The following is a 21,793-nucleotide window of genomic DNA, read 5'->3' as shown; positions in this document are numbered from 1 at the left end:
CTCCTCTCTTTGTTGATCGCCTTCCATTCTTTCCTTCGCTCTTTGCTGCTGTAGTCGACGTCTAGCTGTGCGTTCGATCTCGGGGTCAAAAGGCTCAAGCTTAAACTCGAGTGATCTTCGCATGCACCACAAGAAAAATCTGCAACACAATGAGAGTATCAAATAACAATAAAATAAATAATACTAAAGAATTTAACTGAAAAATAAAAAATTGTGAATCAACAGTCCCCGACAACGGCGCCAAAAACTTGATCGAGCAAAACTTGCACAGTGAATAATCCCAAAATTTATTTTATAAATGAAAGCTCGATTTAAATATCGCAAGTGCACGATAGTCAAGTTATAATAAACGTAAGTAAATACGAGTATCGTTCCACAAGGACTGTGTTACACTATTTTTATTTTAAATTAAAATTTCTTTAGCAACGATAAATTGAGTTGATGATTAAACTAATGTAAAGTAAACAATTAAAATAATTAAAATGCAAAGAAAACGTGTTCAAGAACGCAATGATTAATTTGGATTAAATCAAATGAGAAATGAATTTGTTGGGAATTATCAGTTCACCTACCGCTCGTGTTTAACTAATTACACTCGACTTTTACTCGTGCGTTCGACGGAATTCCCTAGACTAATTAATATACTCTGTCGAGCTATATTAATACTAATAAAAAACATGCAGTACTCAAGTGTCCTCAAATATTTAACAGTTCAAGATTGCATTACATTCTATGGAATCCACTAGCTTTCATTCGGGTGAACTATCACTATCGACACGTACCCAATTCCGTATATCTACTAAAATTGTAAATCCGTGGTTTATACTATTTGATCGTATTGTTAACTATTCTATCGAACTCATCAACAACATGAAATAATCAAAGGAAGTTAGCTAGGCTTCGATTGAAACACGAAAGAACAATAGCATAAACAAATCACTAATAAAAACGTCGAGAAATAATGTTCAACACCGAGTGCGGGGTTGGATTCCCTCAAATCCCAACAAATCTAGAGTTTAGCTACTGAAATTCATGATAAAAACCAACAATCAATGTAAGAAATAAAATACTGAATAATGAAAATACTAAAGATGACGATGGATGACGGCCACGACGCGTGGAAATCTCGAGGTCTTCGAAATCTCCTTTGCTCCTAGCCTCCTCTCCAAGAAAAATTAATGAAAAGTCTGATAAAGTGTCTCCAAAAATGGCTGATCTCGTGTGTTAGGTTATAGTGTAGAATAGAGTCCCTAGAAATTTGGAAACAAATCTTTCTCAATCTCGCTTCTCGCTGGGGCGGTATATTTTGACCGCCCTAGCGAGAGGTCCTCGAATAAGCTTCCTCGAGCTTGTCCCTGGTTTCGCTGGGGCGGTCACTTTTGACCGCCCTAGCGAGACACTTGCGCAAAATAATCCTCGGCCAGACCACAATGCTCGCTGGGGCGGTCACTTTTGACCGCCCTAGCGAGACCTCTTCGATATTATACCAAAGTTTCTCCCAGTTTTTGGTTCAATTCCTACAAAATAACCACAGAATACACGAGATTAGTCAAATGCTCAATAATGCTAAAAAATTGAAAAATTCAACTAAAACCAACTAATATGATGCATGAACGCGACTCAAAAACAACACTAAAAACACGTAAAAACGAGTCCTATCATTAACTGATGACGTGTACAGCTGAAGAATCAGGTGGAGCAATGGCTGGTAAGCTCACAACTGAATGTAGCAACTGATCAGTTTCAAATTGATCAGTCACTTGACTGCGTAGGTTCAGTTTTGAGTATTTGTTCAGTTACTCTCAAACTTCTTGATCAGTTAATCCAATCAATTTAATCACTTAGTTTGTCAAACAACCGAAATTCAATTTCCAATAATTTTCCTTTTTGGGTGTTTGAAAAAACTTGGAATTTGTGAACTGATCAACTGAAGATTTCTCTGGCTCTTGTTCCTCCCCCTTTTTCCCAAACCCGTTAACATTTCTCGATAAAGTCCGCAATCTGTGTTGAGATCTGACACCGCATTTAATAGTATGTCTTGTAGTAAATCCATTCTTTTAGACATAGTGGTTTCCAGATAGTCTAGACGTCTTTTAACCAAAGCTTGAGTCTAGAAATGAGCTTCAGTTGACACTCTGTCTTACCGAAGTTCTTCTAATTTAAGGAATAAATAAGTGGCGTCCTTTTGGATTTGGTGCAAATTTCCAATGGCGTTGTCTTTCATCGAATCAAATCTCATAGTGCGCAAGAATTGAGTTGACTTGATATCTGAAAAGTTAGACATTGTACCGACGAGATTGGACTGGATCTCCTGAATTCTTCGATCAAGGATTCACTTGCTATCGAGATGTCAGGAGACATAGCTTCAAAAGCTGCTGGTTCCTGTTCTCTGTCTTGTTGATCAAAGATGATCAGTGCCATGTCAGTTGTATCCGCTTCAAGTGTCACCATTTCTGAATCATGTTCTTGTAAGGCTTCCTGTTGAAGTTGTTGAGGAAGAGAAGGATTCGGATCTACAAAGGTACTTGATGGCTTTTCAGTTTGTTGATCAGCTGAAACAGTAGATGGTTGTTTAGTTTGTTGCGTAGCTGATGCACAAACCGGTTCTTTAGTTGGATGTACAACTGAAATATTAGCTGGTTCTTCAGTTGGCACTTCCTCAGTTTGTGCTGAATCAAGCTGAGCCTCTTCAAAAACTGCCTGTTTAGTCATGTCAGCTGACTGAACTGGCTGTTCAGTTTCTTCAAAAATAGCCTGTTTGGCTGGTTCTTCAGTTTCAAAAAAAATTTCAACTGCTTCAGTAGTTTCCAGCTGGATATCAGCGGTAACTGAATTGATAACTTCATCAAGATTTTCTAGTGACAGCTCAATATCAGAGTAAAGTTTAAGTTCAGCAGTGGAGGATGGAGGTGTAGAAGATCAAGGTTGTACATTTTCGGAAATAGAATCAGTTGCTATCTTGGAAAACTCAGGAACTGGTTCTTTGGACTGCTCTTGATGTTGAACTGATTGTTCAGTTGGCTCTTGAGTTGAGAGATTTTGGGAATCTGCTAGAAGAGTCAGCTCTTGGTCCATTTCCATTGTTTGATTTCCATCTGGAGTGATAGAAGATTCGAGTCCAGTTCATCATAAACAGCTTTATCATTGTATGCGATTGGACTGTTAGGATCAAAATTGAGTCGCAACTGAGTAAGCATTTTGTGTAACTTCTTCTCACGCATCTGGTCAAAGAAGTATTTCTTCCGCTCCGGAGTTTGAACAATTGAAGAAGCTTTGACTATTTTAAGCAAAACCTTCTCCAATTTTATGAATTTTTCCAGAACTGATTTCTTCTGAAGCTGTGTAGCAAAAACTTCAATTCTGAATTTAAGCCATTCATTGTAGACTTCCAGCTTTGTCAAAGAAAACTCATTTGAAAGGATCGGTTATAAGGTGATAAGTGTTTAGAAGGGGGGTTGAATAAACACTCACGTATTTTTGTATTCGTTTCGAATGTTGAGATCAGTTTAGTGACAAACTGATTCTCGGTATCTCGTCAGTCAATAACAATCAGTTTAACTGAGAAAAACAGTTGCGGAAGTAAACTGACTGAAAGACAGAATGCCTAACTCAAAGTAATGACTGAAATGAAAATGCACACGGTTTGTTTCTGGATGTTCGGAGAATGAAATAACTCCTACGTCACCCCTTCTATCACAAAGATAGTATTTCCACTAAAAGACTTTGATCGAATACCAGAGTTGTATTGACCCACTTCGGTTTGGACTTAACACTGCCAAGACTGAAACTCTTAGTACACAAAAACTTTTACAGTGCGTGACTGAAATTTAAACACGACTGAATGAATCTTAACAAAGATTTCAAAGTGCTAACAAGCTCGTAAATTGCATGGATTGCTACTGATATATCTGATAAGAGTGAGCTTTCAATATTTGAATACGAGTTGTGATTTTAGCAGAGTAACAGCAAGCTTCAATAGAATAGTAGTTTGTATGTTCTTCTCAGCTGCCCTCTTCACCTATTTATAGGCTTCCCTCTCAACGGTAATATTAAATAACATTTGAATCCATATATCCGTTGATTGACATGTCATTATTCTCTGACATTCGTACACTGCACTCTGAAATGCGGCGTTCCACTACTAGTTGCAGTCTGTTGTACTATTTGTCGGTTGTCGTTCTCAACTGGTAACGTGTACAACTGAGAGATATACTGAAAGATACTAGTTTGAGTGTTCTCGGCTGAATATATAGGTTTACGACTGATCAGTCAGTTGATTGCTCATTCAATTGCGTAAATCAGTTGCGATGGTATCAGTTGCCTTTAATATTAAGCACATTATTCATCAGTTAGGCAAGAGATAGTCGATTTGCAAAGCCTGGTAACTTGATCAGTTAGTTCAATAAATTCGATGCTTAGTTTGTCAAATCACTGAAATTTAGTTTCCAACAATTTTTCCCTTTTTGGTGATTGACAAAACTTGGAATTTAATAAACTGATCAGATGAAGTAAAGTCCTTGTAGATAAAATAATTTTTCTAGTGTACAGATTCGTACAAAGAAAACAAATAATCTTCAACTAATAATAGTCGTCTCTTCAGTTGAATCCTCTCTTATTCCTTCATCAATCTAGCTGCTTCCCTTTTTTGTCATGCACGTCGACTTTGAGAGAGAAAATTCTAACATCAGCTGCAATGTCTTTGACGGCAGTCAACACAGTGGTTTGCAGCAAGTCGATTTTCTTTGAGACAGATGTCTCCATAGATTCTACTCGCTTGCTGATTAAGTCTTGAGTAAGTGAGAAACTTTCAGCTAAGCCTCTGTTCTTTTTAAGCTCGTCGATCACAAAAGAGATGGAGGTCACAGCTGTTTGAATAGATTTCAGTTTTTCTGAGTTGAATTCACTGAAGAAGTTCAGCTTCAGAGAGTGAGCAAGCTGAGTGCATTGAATCTCCTTGATTTCTTGCATTATCTTTGACATGTTGAGCTGAATGTCCTGAATATCTTCAAGGACTAAATCCATGTCTGATGATGGATGAGGAGATAAAGGTCCAGACGGCCCTGGTTCTTGTTTCTTGGTAGATTGATCAAATATCACCAAAGTCCGGTCAAAAACCTTTGTTTCAGCATGTGTCATTCATGTAACATCTTGTATGCTGACTTCTTGTTGAATAGGAGGAGAAGAAGATTGATTCGGATCAGCAGATGGACTGTCCTGCTTACTCATTTGATGATCTGTGGAAGTTTCAGTTGGAGGATCAGTGACAGTTTGGTCTGATTGTGGGTCAACTGAAACTTGTTGCGGTTCGTCACCATGCAACTGAGCCTCTTCAGTGACAACAGTCTCTATATTTGGTTCAATGGTTGAGGGAATGTGTACTTCAGTTTGAACATCTTGTTCAGCAGAGACAGGGATATCAGCATCTGGAACTGCTTGATCTGGTGGAAGATCAACTGCTTCAGCTGAAGGCACATTTGTTTGAAATTCTTGGGCTGCTGACTGAATGATTTCATCGATATCAGCAAGAGTCAAGTCAGCGTCCGAGTAAGGCTGAGGATCAGCAACAGAAGAAGATGGTGGCACATCCTGAATTGGTTCTACTGTTGTAGCAGCAGCTTGTTTTGGGGATTGCTCTTTGTGCTGAGAAGTCGATTCATCTTCTTCCTCTTCGGAAGAGCCTTCATAAATGACCAATTCCTGATCTATTTCCCAAAATTTTATCTGCGATTGCAGAGCAATAAGATTTGTGTCCAAATGAGAGAGCACAGCTCGATCATTATAAGCAGTTGGACTTGTGGGAATGTAGTTGCTTTTGAGCTTGCCAATCAGTTGGCCCAACTTTTTGGCCCTTATTTGATCAAAGAAATAATTCTCTGTCCAATGCCTGAACAATTGTAGCAGCTTTGACCATTTTGAGAACAGTTGCTTCCAATTTGATGAATGTCTCCAGTTTAGACTTTTTTTTCAACTGTTTGGCAAAAGTATGTGTTCTGAAGCTCATCCAAGCATTATAAACTTTCAATTTGGATTCAGTAAAGGCATTGACCTTTTCCCATATAAGGTCAATGTGAGTCTGAATGGCATTTGATGGCCTGGGCTCTTCCATCAATTTTCAATTGCCTTTCGCATCAGAAATAGTGTGTGGAATACTCAGTCCAGAGCGAGTAGCATCCACTAGCTCCTGAATTTTGATCCATTTTGGTCGAGCAGGAGAAAGTATTGTTGGTCGATTGATTTTGATCGAAGGAGCTGAAAATTTTGCTGATTCCTTCTTCTTGGATGGATCAGTTGGTGGAGGTAACTGATCTTTAGTTGAAACATCAGCTAGAACAGCTTTTAAAGGAATAGCCTGGATAGGCTATTGAGCGTCTGATTGCTTCAGTCTATCAGCTGGGAGAGAAGCCAACGTTGCTATTTTTTGAGTCCTTTGTTTCTTTGTAATCAACGAAACAGGTGTTTCCTCAGAATATGATTCACTGACAATCAGTTTTCTCTTTATTGGTTTCAGTTGAGCCAAAGTTTTTCCCTTCTTGACTGATTTGGGAGCATCCTGCTGTGTCCCAATCTCCTTTTTGATCTTTACAAACTGATCAGGAGAGATGTCCAGTTTAGTTTTGGGTGGATGAATATTCTTGGCGTTGAAGACTTTGAATTTTGATGATTTCTCTGAATCATCAGCCATGAGTCCTTTGACTTTCATCAAATAGCTTAGCTGTACTGCGAATCCTTTGGATTGCTTGGTGGATTGAAACATATTTTTCAAGATATTGAAAATAAGGTGCTTCCAATTCATTCTTCGACCAGCCATAATGACAATGATGACTTGAAATTTCTCCAAGGTTAGGGCAGCAAATGATCCTGCTTTTGCTAATAGCCCTTTGGCTACAATATCAGCCAGCAACTGAACTTCTTGCTTCAGTTCCTTCTTGGGATCGGAAACTTTGATTTTTCGTCCATCAGCAGAGAGAAGAGTTTGCATCTCTTCAATATCAGACGCCTTAACTTCAGCAAGGTTGGCCAGCCAATCAGAAGGCAATAAGAACAATTCTCCAAATGATTCTTCAGAAATGATCAATGACTGACCATTGACAGTAGTGATGATGCTTTCATCATAATTGATATTTCCATTAGAATAGAAATCAAGAAGTTCTTTCGGGTAGATCTCTTGTGAAGATTGCCCCAAAAATGTCCTCAGCCCAGCTGATTCTAGCTTTAGAAAGACGTTCTTGACATCGGCCTCGCCGACAGATAGAATTGATTCAAAATTGATAGCCATAGCATTCAACATGTGAGTGGGAATTTGATTTGCCATTAGAACTGAATAATTTACTGCGAAAAAGAAAGCTTGAATTTTCTTTTGCTCTGAGAATTTTAGGTAAGCGCAAGGAAGAAGAACTGAAATGGAGCGGGCAAAGTACTTATGTACGTGACTGTTTAAATTTTTGGACACGTGTTAGTCCAGAAAATTTTGATTTAAAAGGACGTGTGTAAGTTTGGTAAAATCGTGTGTTTAAAGTACATGGATTAAAAAGATCCACGTCTTAACCTGTCATTTGTTGAAAGATAGCATTTAATGCTTGGATAACCAGTCACGTCACTAAATTTGGAATAAAAAAATGGTTAATTTGTTAACTTATCTGAGAAGATTAGTGAAATAATCAGCTGAACGATCAGTTGTAAAACTGTATCTTTTCAGTTGAAGATTTACTAACTGCTGTCTTCTCAGTTAACCTTTTAAACCACTATTCCCCCTTAATAAATGCAAATAAAGATTACGAGAATTTAAGCAAGACGAATCAAATAAAATCTTATGCTTAGAAGGTTAATCGTCTGCCGTAATGACTTTGTCCTTTTATCTTCCTTGACCCTGGGCTATAAATAAGAATAACTTGGTTAGTTTCACTCATATCAGCAAATAACAATCAAAAGCTAAAATGGCAGATGCAGGTAGCTCGAAGACTCCAGATATGGCCAAGGAGTTTATGGATGCAGATTTGGAGAAACGAAAGGCTGCTATGGAAGATGAAGTCTTCCACAAAATCCTTTGATACTAGGAGGAGCTTCAAGGGCTCCAGTTTCTCTACGAGTGTGGAGAAGCTACCACCCCCAAACTGTTGGCAAAAATAAGGAAGTATCGAGAACGCTTGCATGTTGCTGATATGGTGGACCTCTTCGAAGATGGATATGTTTACCAGCTAATGCTCCAGAAGGAACGGAGTATCCTAGAGCGTATAGCTGACTCAGATAGCTTCCTGAAGACTTCCACCGGAGAGTTAACCCGTTGGTTGACCAAGTGGAGGTCTTTTGTTGAAGAAGAATACTTTGATGTAATCTGTAATAATTTCTTTAGATGAATAAAATGTTTATCAGTTTATCTTTGTCTTTTATTTTCCTGTAAAGATTAATCTCAGCAGTTGATGAATAAATCACGAATTGAACATAATAAATGACAAATAACAAACTGACATCAGTTAGAAAGTAAGAACTGATATATAACATAAGTTAATCGACAACTGACATATTAGCAATAAAACTGATTAAGATAAATCAATTAATCCAAGTATATTGCAAAAGTGAGAAAACTTAGTCTCAGGCAACGGTTTGGTTAAGATGTCAGCTGCTTGTTGTTCGGTTGAGACATATTCCAGTCTTGTGTCCTTCTTCAAGGCATGATCTCTGATGAAGTGATGCCTGACATCTATGTGCTTTGTCCTAGAGTGAAGATCTGGATTGTAGGTGATAGCAATCGTGCTTGTGTTGTCACAAAATATGGGCGATTCTTTGGAAATGACTCCATAGTCTCTCAGTTGTTGTTGAATCCAGAGCAGTTGAGCACAGCAACTTTCAGAAGCAAGATATTATGCTTCAGTTGTGGAAGTAGCAATGGATGTCTGCTTCTTGCTGAACCAAGAGATCAGTCTGTCTCCTAGAAACTGACATGATCCACTTGTACTTTTTCGATCAAGCTTACACCCTGCATAATCTGCATCTGAATAGCCAACTAGATTGACAGAGGAATCTTTAGAATACCATAACCCAACATTTTGAGTGCCTTTCAAATATTTTGAAATTCGTTTGGCGGCTGAAAAATGTGATTGCTTAGGGTTTGCTTGAAATCTGGCACACATACAGACATCAAATACAATATTAGGGCGACTAGCAGTTAGGTATAATAATGAACCTATTAAACCTCTATAAAGTGTCGCCTCAACTGATATTCCCCCTCGATCAGTGTCTAGTTTAACTGATGTGCTCATGGGAGTACTTGCAGCTGAACAAGATTCCATGCCAAATTTCTTCAGCAACTCCTTAGTGTATTTAGTCTAACTGATAAAAGTCCCTGTCTCCAGTTGCTTCACTTGCAGTCCAAGAAAAAATGTCAGGTCACCCATCATACTCATTTCAAATTTGTCCTGCATCAACTTAGCAAACTTCTCGCATAATTTGGGGTTAGTTGACCCAAATATAATGTCATCAACATAAATTTGAACGAGTAAAATATGATCATTCTTAGAGAATTTGAACAATGTCTTATCAACTGATCCAACAGAAAAATCATGATCGGTTAGAAATTTTAAAAGAGTTTCATACCAAGCTCTTCGAGCTTGTTTAAGTCTATATAAGGCTTTGTTCAAGTGGTAGACATGATCAGGAAAAAGGTGATTGATGAAACCTGGAGGTTGTTCAACGTAGACTTCCTCTTGCAACTGACCATTTAGGAAAGCACTCTTTACATCCATCTAGTAGACTTTGAAATCCTTGAATGAAGCATAGACAAGGAATATTCTTATAGCTTCCAGTCTTGCAACTGGTGCATATGTTTCATCGTAGTCAATTCTTTCTTCTTGCCTATATCCTTGTGCTACCAATCTCGCCTTGTTGCGCGCAACTGAACCATCTTCGTTCAGTTTATTCTTGTACACCCATTTTGTACCTATAACAGTTTTTGAAATGGGTCTTGGAACTATGTTCCAGACATTGTTATGTGTAAACTGATTCAGCTCCTCTTGCATTACATTTGTCCTGTTTGGATCAGCAAGAGCTTCATTATTTTTCTTCGGTTCCAATTGCGATACGAAATTTGAATGAATAAATAAGTTGAGCATCTGATTTCTAGTTCATACCGGATCAGATGGGTTACCTATTGCCAATTCTGGAGGATGTGATTTCTTCCATCTGTATTCAGCATTTTTTGTATCCATGTCAGCAACTGCTTCAGTTTGAAACTGGCTGTTTTCTTCAGTTTCATTTGCTGCTGCATCAGTTGGTAATTGAATATCCTCAATAGGCTCCGCCAACTGATTATTGCTACTACTTAAATAATAATTCACCCAAGTGTAGGTTGTCTGCAAGTAATATATTTCGTAAGTACGAGATCGATCCTCAGAGAGGTTATTTTGAGTTTAAATTTATTAATTTATAGATTACCAAATGCAAGAATGAAGTTTACAAATTATAAATTTTGTCAAGGCTTGAGGATTTATTCTTGGTTTATGTAATATTGTTTAACTAAAAGTAAAACAAAAGAAACCACCATAAATAATGGTTCCAAGAAAATTAAACACACACATAATATAATATAGTTCCCACAATAGAAAATACCAAATTAACCGATATTTTATATATGGTACCTATGATTATAATTATAACTATATAAATAAATAATTGCATAAAGTAAATATTAAATTAAATCATTATATTTCATTTAGAACAACCGGCAGAGCTACGCTATTGCCTAAATGAAATATATTGATTTAATAAGTTAGTTGCGATAAAGTAAAAGTTAGTTGCGATAAAGTAAATGTTAGTTGCGGAAAAGTAAAAGTTAGTTGCGATAAAATAAATGTTAGATTGTTAGATGTTAGTATTATATCATAATATTTCATTTAGAACAACCGGCAGAGCCACGCTATCGTCTAAATGAAATATTATGATATTATTATATAAATTTATATATATAATAATAATAAGTGATGAAATATTTATTGTATCAAAATTAAACAACAAATCAAGATAACCACTTTAATGGTATCAAGCATTTGATGTAAATTGATAACAACAAATAATTCATTTTTATACCAACAATAAAAATAAGTTAGCTAAATGAAAAGAAATAAAGAAAGAATATACAAAATATAAACAATCTTACTTCACCAAGAATGCATCTTGTTCACCTTGACAAAATAGATTTAGCTTGCCATAAGCTTACTTTTGATCAACACTAAAATATCACTCATAGTTGAGAACATGAAAGAAAATATATTGGAACTTAGAACTTTGATACACACTCACACTATATTTTACAATGAGATAGAATGATTCTTAAGTTTGCACAAGGCCTCTATTTATAGGCCAAATGAGACAAAGGGTCAAAATTTTTATTAATGTCATGTAGTTGCAATAGTATTCTTTGTCTCCTCCAAGTTCAATTCCATGTCCCTTCTTTCAATGCTTTGTTCCACGACTTTAATCACCGAATTTGACTCTGCTCAAAACGGCAAACATGTGGGGAATTGTCTGTAGATGAATTTGGCCACTTGGTTCACCTCAATTGGTTAAATATTAAAATAGTTATGATTTTTTTACTTTATGCTGGTCATAGTAAAAGTAAATTTGTCCTCCTTTTGATATTTGCACAATTTGATCATCTTAATGAACTTTTTAGGCAATCATGTCTTCTGCAAAGTTGTAGATAATTTCTCAAGGATTCCAAACATGTTTGAGTCACCTCCATTTGAATTTTCTAGCTTGAGTTATCATTATTTTACCAAAACGTAGAAAACCTGAAAATAAAACATATTTAGTAAGACAATTAAATATAAACAAACAATACTAAAATAACATAATTTTATAATTTTAATGAAACTTAATTTTAAAATACAGGTTTTAACATATAATAAATTATTAATTTTAAGTTTCATTACACCCCCACACTATCTTATTACTAGTCCCTTAGTAATAAAATTTATCGGAAAATCACAACCTAGATTCTTTATTCCTTTTATATATTCAAATACAAACATATTCATTAAAAACAAAATCATATACCGATTTATATATATATATATTTTTGTTTAATATAATAATATATAATTAGATGTGTTTTTATTATTATTCTTATTTTCACATAATATATAAAGTAACAATATATATATATAATTTTTTTAAATTTTTAAATTTTTTATAATAATATAGTCAAAAAGATAATTCACACCACCCACCATAACATATATAATATCAAGAATATTATTGTAAAAGCCTCAACTCCATATATTCTTTCAGGTCAAAATGTTTAAGGAATAACTAGTTTTCATTCATGGAGTTGGAATGAATATTAACTCTCATTGAAAAAGGCTAAGTATTAAAGCAGACAATTAATTAAACTAATATTGAAAACAAAATAGGAAAATTTACAAAGAATAAAATCTCCCTTTTTTCTTTTTTTATTGTTTTTTTTTTAAAATAACGTGACTGCAAAATTTTACAATAACATAAAATTTTTTATCCAAAAATTCTACCATAAATATATATATATATATATGTATATATATAAACATTTATATAACGGATACATCCGATTACCTTTGAAACTTATCTAGCACAAAAAAATCTTTTTGTTTGTTTGTTTGTTTGTTTGTTTGTTTTTTTTGTTTTTTTGTTTTTTTTTAACACAATATTGATGTTTTTAGAACACATTGATAGTACATCAATCAAATCTAAAAAAAATTACAATGAATAAAGTATTTTGCAGTTCGTTATATATTTACTTCTTTATTTTTTCTTTTTCCAATAAATATTTTTTTAGGGGAGTTATATTCTTGTAATTAACTATTTTTTAATAATCAATAAAAGTTTATTAATTGTTTTCTCATTTCTCACCACTTACTCACAAAAGATGTGTGAGTATATATTATAATTTTACAAAAGAATTCTTTCAATTATACATCTTAACAACCATACAAACCATATCTTTTAACTATATTCTCATAAAATTTTTAGAAATTATTTTATTTGAAAACACATACAATTATATATATATATATATATATATATATATATATATATATATGAACACATCTATTATATATTTTATATTAATTGATCAAAAAATATATATAAATTGGTACATATAAAAACTAATTTTTCTTTTAGTTTGTATTTTGAATATAATGAATATTAAAATCTAGTGTATTGTGATTTTCCAATAATTATTAACTAATGCGTCTCATGTGCATTTTACTGACACCTTACTCGACATTGAACTAAAAATTATTATTATTATTACTATATATAAGTATATATTTTAATTTTTATATAAAAAAACTAAGAGTAGAAGAAGAAGAAATTATTCATACCTTAAAGAAAAACATTAAAACATACCGTTGAATCACAAGTTTAGCAGCACATGAATTTTCTTTTCTTACTTTTGGATGTTGGCTAATTAAGTTGAGATAAGGATGGATCTGGTTCATGACTAAATCCTTGCAGTAAATCAATAAGTTCATCTTCACTTGTAGCAGAAACTAACATCCTTCGCGAAGCTAATGAAATAAATCCCTGTTCCACAACATCATCAAGAAACGATAACAGTTTATCATAATAATTGTTAACATTTAACAAACCAATTGGTTTATTGTGGATATTTAATTGTGCCCAACAAACAGTATGAAATATCTCTTCCAAAGTACCGAAACCTCCTGGCAAAGCAATGAAAGCATCTGAATGTTCAATCATTTAAGTAATTTGTTCATACATGTTGTCCACTTTCATTTCTTCTCCTATTGTTGGTCCTGTAAGATTGGCCAAGTTAATCGGAATAATGCCTAAAACTTCACTTCCACCTGCATGCGCAGCTTTTGCAACTTTTCCTATGAGGCCAACTTCACCACCACCATATACCAAATGAATATTTTTTTTAGCAAGTGTTATTTCAAGATTTTCTGCTACTTCTTTATAAATTGAATCTTTTCCTGCACTAGATCCACAAAATACACAAATATTTTTTATTTTACTTACCGTGGACGTTGACATGTTGAGAAATATGTTTTTTGTAATTGTTAGATCACAGCATATGAATTTATAAGCGTAACATGCCAAAAGTCAATATTTGAACAGGAAATTATTATTATTAAAAGAAAATAAAAATGACATAATTAAAAAATATATATACAGTGTAGTTGTGATTGTGGCTCACCTCTTCCTCTGATTTTACGTTCAGTAACGGCTTCAACGCCTTCTATGAGTCGGGGATATGCTTCCCATCCAATTTTCTTATAAATTGGCAAACATGGTCTTTTAACGTCAAATTCCCAAGACGAAATTGTATATATATATTTATTTATCTAAATAGATATGCGTTACTACAGTAGGATCTTTGTAAGGCTGATTCCACCGTCCATATTGATATTCCTCCTGTTGAAATTGCCACCATAGTTTAAGAAGTTCATTTTGCACGTACCCACTAGAATGCGTATCAAGAACCTCTAGAAAATTATCCAAATGCTCTTTACTCAGACCATTTTTAATGAATATAGTTTTATCTTCTATATTCATTGATGTCATTCCAACATTTTTGCATTTTCCCTTACAAGTCCACATTGCATATTTATGACATCCACCTATACGTTTAGCTCTTCGCTTTTTGGCATATGTGCTTTTACCAAATCCTGGCATATGTCTTATTATTAATTCACTTGCTTCCCCAACCAATCGGATTTTTGCTTCAATTATCAAACGGACATCATACGGTATGCCGTATGACATCATCAACCTTAGCCGCTCACATCTAGCTTTATAAATTTTTTTCAACGCATTATCAGGTAAACAAGCAAAATATTTACGAGGATTCATAATACACGCATCCATATTATTATTATTATATATATTTCAATTATTTTTGGAAAACTGAAGAAACCGACTTAAACAGTCACGGAGTACCGTTATCCGCCACTTAACCGGGAAATGAACTAGAATCTGCAAAACAAAATGAAAATATCAAACAACTATTGTGGATCATATAAAGGCATAAACTCATTATTAAGAATTTCATTTTCTATAAAAGGCTTAAGTCTTTGCCCATTAACTTTAAACACGTCATTATTTTTAGGATTTTCAATATCAACAGCACCATGAGGATCAACAAATTTGACTATAAATGGTCCTGACCACCTCGATCTTAGTTTACCTGAAAATAAATGCAAACGAGAATTATAAAGCAAAACTTTTTGTCCAATTTCAAATGACTTTCTCATAATATTTTTATCATGAAAGACTTTAGTTTTATCTTTATAAATCTTTGAATTTTCATATGCATCATTTCTTACTTCTTCAAGTTCATTTATTTGCAATTTTCTTAATTTAGATGCATCATCTAAATTAATATTAAATGCTTTAATTGTCCAATAAGCTTTATGTTCAAGTTCAACCGGTAAATGACAATACTTACCAAAAACTAACCTATATGGTGACATCCTTAATGATGTTTTAAATGCAGTTCTATATGCCCATAATGCATCAGCTAATCTTAAAGATCAATCTTTTCGATTTGGATTAACTGTTTTTTCTAAAATTTGTTTTATTTCTCTATTTGCAAGTTCAACTTGACCATTACTTTGAGGATGATATGGGGTAGAAACTTTATGTGTAATGCCATATTTTCTTAACAAAGAAGAAAATGATTTATATATAAAATGACTTCCCCGATCACTAATTATTGCTCTAGGTATTCCAAATCGGCTAAAAATATTTTCTTTTAAAAATTTTATAACAACTTTATGATCATTAGTTCTACATGCAATTGCTTCAATCCATTTTGAAACATAATCAACAGCGACTAAAATGTATGTATATCCAAAAGATAATGGAAATTGACCCATAAAATCTATTCCCCAACTATCTAATATTTCAATAATTATGATTGGATTTAAAGGCATCATGTTTCGTTTTGAAATTGATCCCATCTTCTGACAGTTTTCACAAGATTTGCAAAATAAATGCGTATCTTTGAATAAAGACGGCCAATAAAATCCACATTGTAAGATTTTTGTAGCTGTTTTATTGGATGAAAAATGACCTCCACATGCTTCAGAATGACAAAATTTAATAACATTACTTACTTCATTGTCGGGTATGCATCGTCGAAAAATTTGGTCAGGACAATACTTAAATAAGTAAGGATCGTCCCAATAAAATTTTTTAACTTCTATCAAGAATTTATTCTTATCTTGTGAATTCCAATGAGAAGGCATTTTATTTGTCACAAGAAATTTACAATGTTAGCAAACCAGGGCATAATAGTAGTATAAAACAACCGATTATCTGGAAAATTTTCATTTATTGGTATTTCATTATGAGATGATTCAGTCATTATTCTAGATAAATGATCGGCTACAACATTTTCTTTTCCTTTTTTATCTTTAATTATAATATCAAATTCTTGTAACAATAAAATCCACCTTATTAATCTTGGCTTAGCATCTTGTTTATTTGATAAATATTTTATGGCAGAATGATCGGTGTAAACAATAGTAGTAGAACCAATTAAATAAGATCGAAACTTACCTAATGCAAATACTACTGAAAGTAATTCTTTTCAGTAGCTGAATAATTTATTTGGGCACTATTTAAGGTTCTACTAGAATAATAGATTGCATAAGGTTTTCCTTCTTTTCTTTGTCCTAACACAGCTCCTATAGCATAATCACTTGCATCACACATTAATTCAAATGGTAAAGACCAATCTGGAGGTTGTAAAATAGGTGATGTAACTAAAAGATTAATAATTTTTTTAAAAGCATTTTCACATTTTTGAGTCCATTCAAATTGTGTATCTTTTGTTAAAAGATTTGAAATTGGTTTAGATATTATGCTGAAATTTTTTATAAACCTTCTATAAAATCCTGCATGACCCAAGAATGATCGAACTTCTTTGACCGTTTTTGGTGTTGTTAAATTAGCAATAACATTAACTTTGGCTTTATCAACTTCAATTCCTTTTTCAGATATCACATGTCCTAAAACAATCCCAAATTTAACCATATAATGACATTTTTCCCAATTTAAAACAAGATATTTTTCTTCACATCTTTTTAATACTTCTTCTAGATTTTTAAGACAATTTTCAAATGAGTTTCTAAAAACAGTTATATCATCCATAAAAACTTCTACATATTCTTCAATCATATCACTGAAAATACTTAACATGCATCTTTGAAAAGTAGCCGGAGCATTACATAAACCAAATGGCATTCTTTTAAATGCAAAAGTTCCGAAAGGACAAGTTAAAGTAGTTTTTTCTTGATCTTCTAATGATATAGGTATTTGATAATACCCCGAATACGCATCAAGAAAACAGTAAGAAGAATTTCCTGCTACTTTTTCTAGAATTTGATCTAAAAATGGTAGTGGGAAATGATCTTTTCTAGTTACATCATTTAATTTTCTATAATCAATACACATACGCCAACTAGATGGAATCCTAGCTTGTAATAACTCTCCATTTTCATTTTTTATAACAGTGAAGCCTGACTTTTTAGGTACTACTTGTGTTGGACTTACCCATTTACTATCTGAAATTGGATAGATAATTCCAGCGTCTAATAGTTTTAATACTTCATTCTTAATAACTTCCTTCAAATGTGTATTTAACCTTCTTTGTGGTTGTTGATATGTTTTAGCATTTTCTTCCAAGTAAATTTTATGTGTACAAATTAAAGGATTCATACCTTTTATATCTTTCAAAGTCCATCCAATTGCATTTTTATATTTTTTAAGTAATTTATTCAAATCTTCTTTTTGATTTGCCAAAAGAGTGGAAGAAATTACAACAGAAAATGTTTTATTTTCACCAAGAAATACATATTTCAATTCTAATGTTAAAACTTTTAATTCAAGTTTTGTATTATCATCTTCTTTAAAATTATTTTCAGACTCAAAACTTTCTATTGAAAAAACTTCAGATTGTTGATTTAAGTTTTCTTCTTGTATATTTTCTTCCACAATTGCTTCAATTTCATTATCATATTCATTTTCATTAATACTTGGTTGTTTACATAAATTGAACACATTAAGTTCTAGAGTCATATTTCCAAAAGACAATTTCATTATTCCATTTCGACAATTAATTAAAGCATTTGAAGTTGCTAGAAATGGTCGTCCCAATATTACTGGAATTTCATTATGTACTTCTATTGGTTGTGTATCCAAAACAATGAAATCTACAGGATATATGAATTTATCAACTTGAACCAACACATCTTCTACAATACATCTAGGTATTTTGATTGACCTATCCGCCAGTAAGAGAGTAACAGAAGTGGGTTTTAATTCTCCTAAATTAAGTTTTTCATAAACTCAATAAGGAAGTAAATTCACTCTTGCTCCCAAATCCAACAAAGCTTTTTTAATTTTATTTTCTCCAATAATACATGAAATTGTTGGACAACCATGATCTTTATATTTTAAACTAGAATTATTTTGAAGAATAAAACTTACTTGTTCAGCCAAGAATGCTTTTTTCTTCACATGCTTTTCTCTTTACAGTACATAAGTCTTTTAAAAATTTTGCATAAAAAGGTACTTGTTTAATAGCATCTAATAATGGAATATTTATCTTCACTTGTTTAAAAACTTCATAGATATCAGAATCACTTTTTTGTTTTTTATGATTTGTTAATGCATGAGGAAATGGTGGAGGTTTATTTGACTTATTTACTATTTCAGATGATTTATCATTCACCATATTATTCTTAAAATTTAAGGTATCATCATTCTCAAAAGTATCAGGATTATCATCCTTACTCTTTGATTTTAAATGATCCTTTTTACATTACTATATGGATCATTAACTATTTTACCACTTCTAAGGGTAATAACATATTTTATTTGATCAATTTTTTCATTTTTTAATTCTTGATTTTGATTTTTAGGATTATGTTGAGGTTGAGATGGAAATTTTCCTTTTTCATGAATATTAAGTGCAGATGCAAATTTTACAAGAGTTTCTTTCAAATCACTCATAGATTGACTGTTTTGAATATTGATAGACTCTTGCTTTTGGATAAATGCATGAATTACATCTTCAAAATTTTTTCTTGGAGGTGTAACATAAGGAATATAACCTTGATGATTTTGGTTATTTTGAAAATATTGTTGTGACATGTGTGCATTATTATCATTCCTCCAACTAAAATTAGGATGATTTTTCCATCCAGGATTATATGATGGTGAAAAAGGATCTAGTATTGGTTTTTTATAATTGTTAACATAATTTGCTTGTTCATAGAGACATTCTTTAAATGAAGGTAATGTTGGACAATCTTTTGTAGCATGATCATGTGTATCACATATATGACAAACAATTTCTTGAATACTTTTTAATTGACCACTCTTTTTCATTTCTAATGACTCAATTTTTCTTGCTAAAGATGCAAGTTTAGCTTGAATATCTATATCATCTTTAAGATTATAGATAACATCCCCATTTGTTGAATTATTGTTTTTAGTTGTTGGTGGTTCTATTGTGCCTATATTATCCCAATTTTGAGCATTTTCTGCTAATTAATCCAAATATTCCATAGCTTCATTTGGGTTTTTATCTTAAAAAGTTTCATTACACATTAATTCTATCATTTGTCAATCTTTAAGTATTAGACCTTCATAAAAGTGAGAAACTATTCTCCATGTTTCAAAACCATGATGTGGGCATGTACTAAGTAATTCTTTATATCTATCCAAACATTGATAAAACGTTTCTCCTTGTTTTTGAGAAAAAAGTTGTAATTTTTCTTTTAAAAGAGTTTGTTCTATAGGAGGGGAAAAACTTTTTGAGAAATTGTTGTTGGATTTCTTCCCATGATCTTATTGAACTTGATCTTAAATTTTGTAGCCATGTTTTAGCTTTATCTTTTAAAAAAAAAAAGGAAAAGCTTTAATCGAACTATATCCATGCTACAATTTTGATCATCATAAGTGTTACAAACTTCCTCAAATTCTCTTAGATGCAAATATGGATTTTCAGAATCTAAGCCATGAAAATTTGGTAAAAGTTGAATAATTTGAGGTTTGAAGTTGAAATTAGATGCATCAGGAGGAAAAACTAAACAAGATGGGGCACTAGTTCTAATAGGTTTCATATGGTGCCTAAATGTTCTTAATTGATCATGTTCTTGATTATTATTATTATTATTATAATTATTATTATTATTATTATCATTATCTTGATTATTTGAATTATCATCCATGTTTAAATTATTTTCAGATACTCGAATAAGTCTACCACTTTTTTTTCGACTCCAAATATTCATACAAAAAAAAAACACAATACTTATAAATAAAACATAATTAACAAATATAAACTTAATTTATACCTCCCCGGCAACGGCGTCAAAAACTTGCTACTACTTAAATAATAATTCACCCAAGTGTAGGTTGTCTGCAAGTAATATATTTCGTAAGTACGAGATCGATCCTCAGAGAGGTTATTTTGAGTTTAAATTTATTAATTTATAGATTACCAAATGCAAGAATGAAGTTTACAAATTATAAATTTTGTCAAGGCTTGAGGATTTATTCTTGGTTTATGTAATATTGTTTAACTAAAAGTAAAACAAAAGAAACCACCATAAATAATGGTTCCAAGAAAATTAAACACACACATAATATAATATAGTTCCCACTATAGAAAATACCAAATTAACCGATATTTTATATATGGTACCTATGGTTATAATTATAACTATATAAATAAATAATTGCATAAAGTAAATGTTAAATTAAATCATTATATTTCATTTAAAACAACCGGCAGAGCCACGCTATTGCCTAAATGAAATATATTGATTTAATAAGTTAGTTGTGGCAAAGTAAAAGTTAGTTGCGATAAAGTAAATGTTAGTTGCGGAAAAGTAAAAGTTAGTTGCGATAAAGTAAATGTTAGATTGTTAGATGTTAGTATTAAATCATAATATTTCATTTAGAACAACCGGCAGAGCCACGCTATCGCCTAAATGAAATATTATGATATTATTATATAAAAATATATATATATATATATCTATATATATAATAACAATGTGACGAAATATTTATTGTATAAAAATTAAACAACAAATCAAGATAACCACTTTAATGGTATCAAGCATTTGATGTAAATTGATAACAACAAATAATTCATTTTTATACCTATAATAAAAATAAGTTAGCTAAATGAAAAGAAATAAAGAAAGAATATACAAAGTATAAAGAATCTTACTTCACCAAGAATGCATCCTCTTCACCTTCACATAATAGATTTAGCTTGCCATAAGCTTACTTTTGATCAACACTAAAATATCACTCATAGTTGAGAACATGAAAGAAATATATTGGAACTTAGAACTTTGATACACACTCACACTATATTTTACAATGACATAGAATGATTCTCAAGCTAGCACAAGGCCTCTATTTATAGGCCAAATGAGAGAAAGGGTCAAAATTTTTATTAATGCCATGTAGTTGCAATAGTATTCTTTGTCTCCTCCAAGTTCAATTCCATGTCCCTTCTTTCAATGCTTTGTTCCACGACTTTAATCACCGAATTTGACTCTGCTCAAAACGGCAAACATGTGGGGAATTGTCTGTAGATGAATTTGGCTACTTGGTTCACCTCATTTGGTTAAATATTGAAGTAGTTATGATTTTTTTACTGTATGCTGGTCATAGTAAAAGTAAATTTGTCCTCCTTTTGATATTTGCACAATTTGATCATCTTAATGAACGTTTTAGGCAATCATGTCTTCTGCAAAGTTGTAGA

This window comes from Primulina tabacum, chromosome 17, assembly GCF_025594145.1.
Source record: "Primulina tabacum isolate GXHZ01 chromosome 17, ASM2559414v2, whole genome shotgun sequence".
Taxonomy (NCBI): domain Eukaryota; kingdom Viridiplantae; phylum Streptophyta; class Magnoliopsida; order Lamiales; family Gesneriaceae; genus Primulina; species Primulina tabacum.
The sequence above is the reverse complement of the archived record's forward strand: the minus strand, read 5'-3'. Positions refer to the sequence as shown.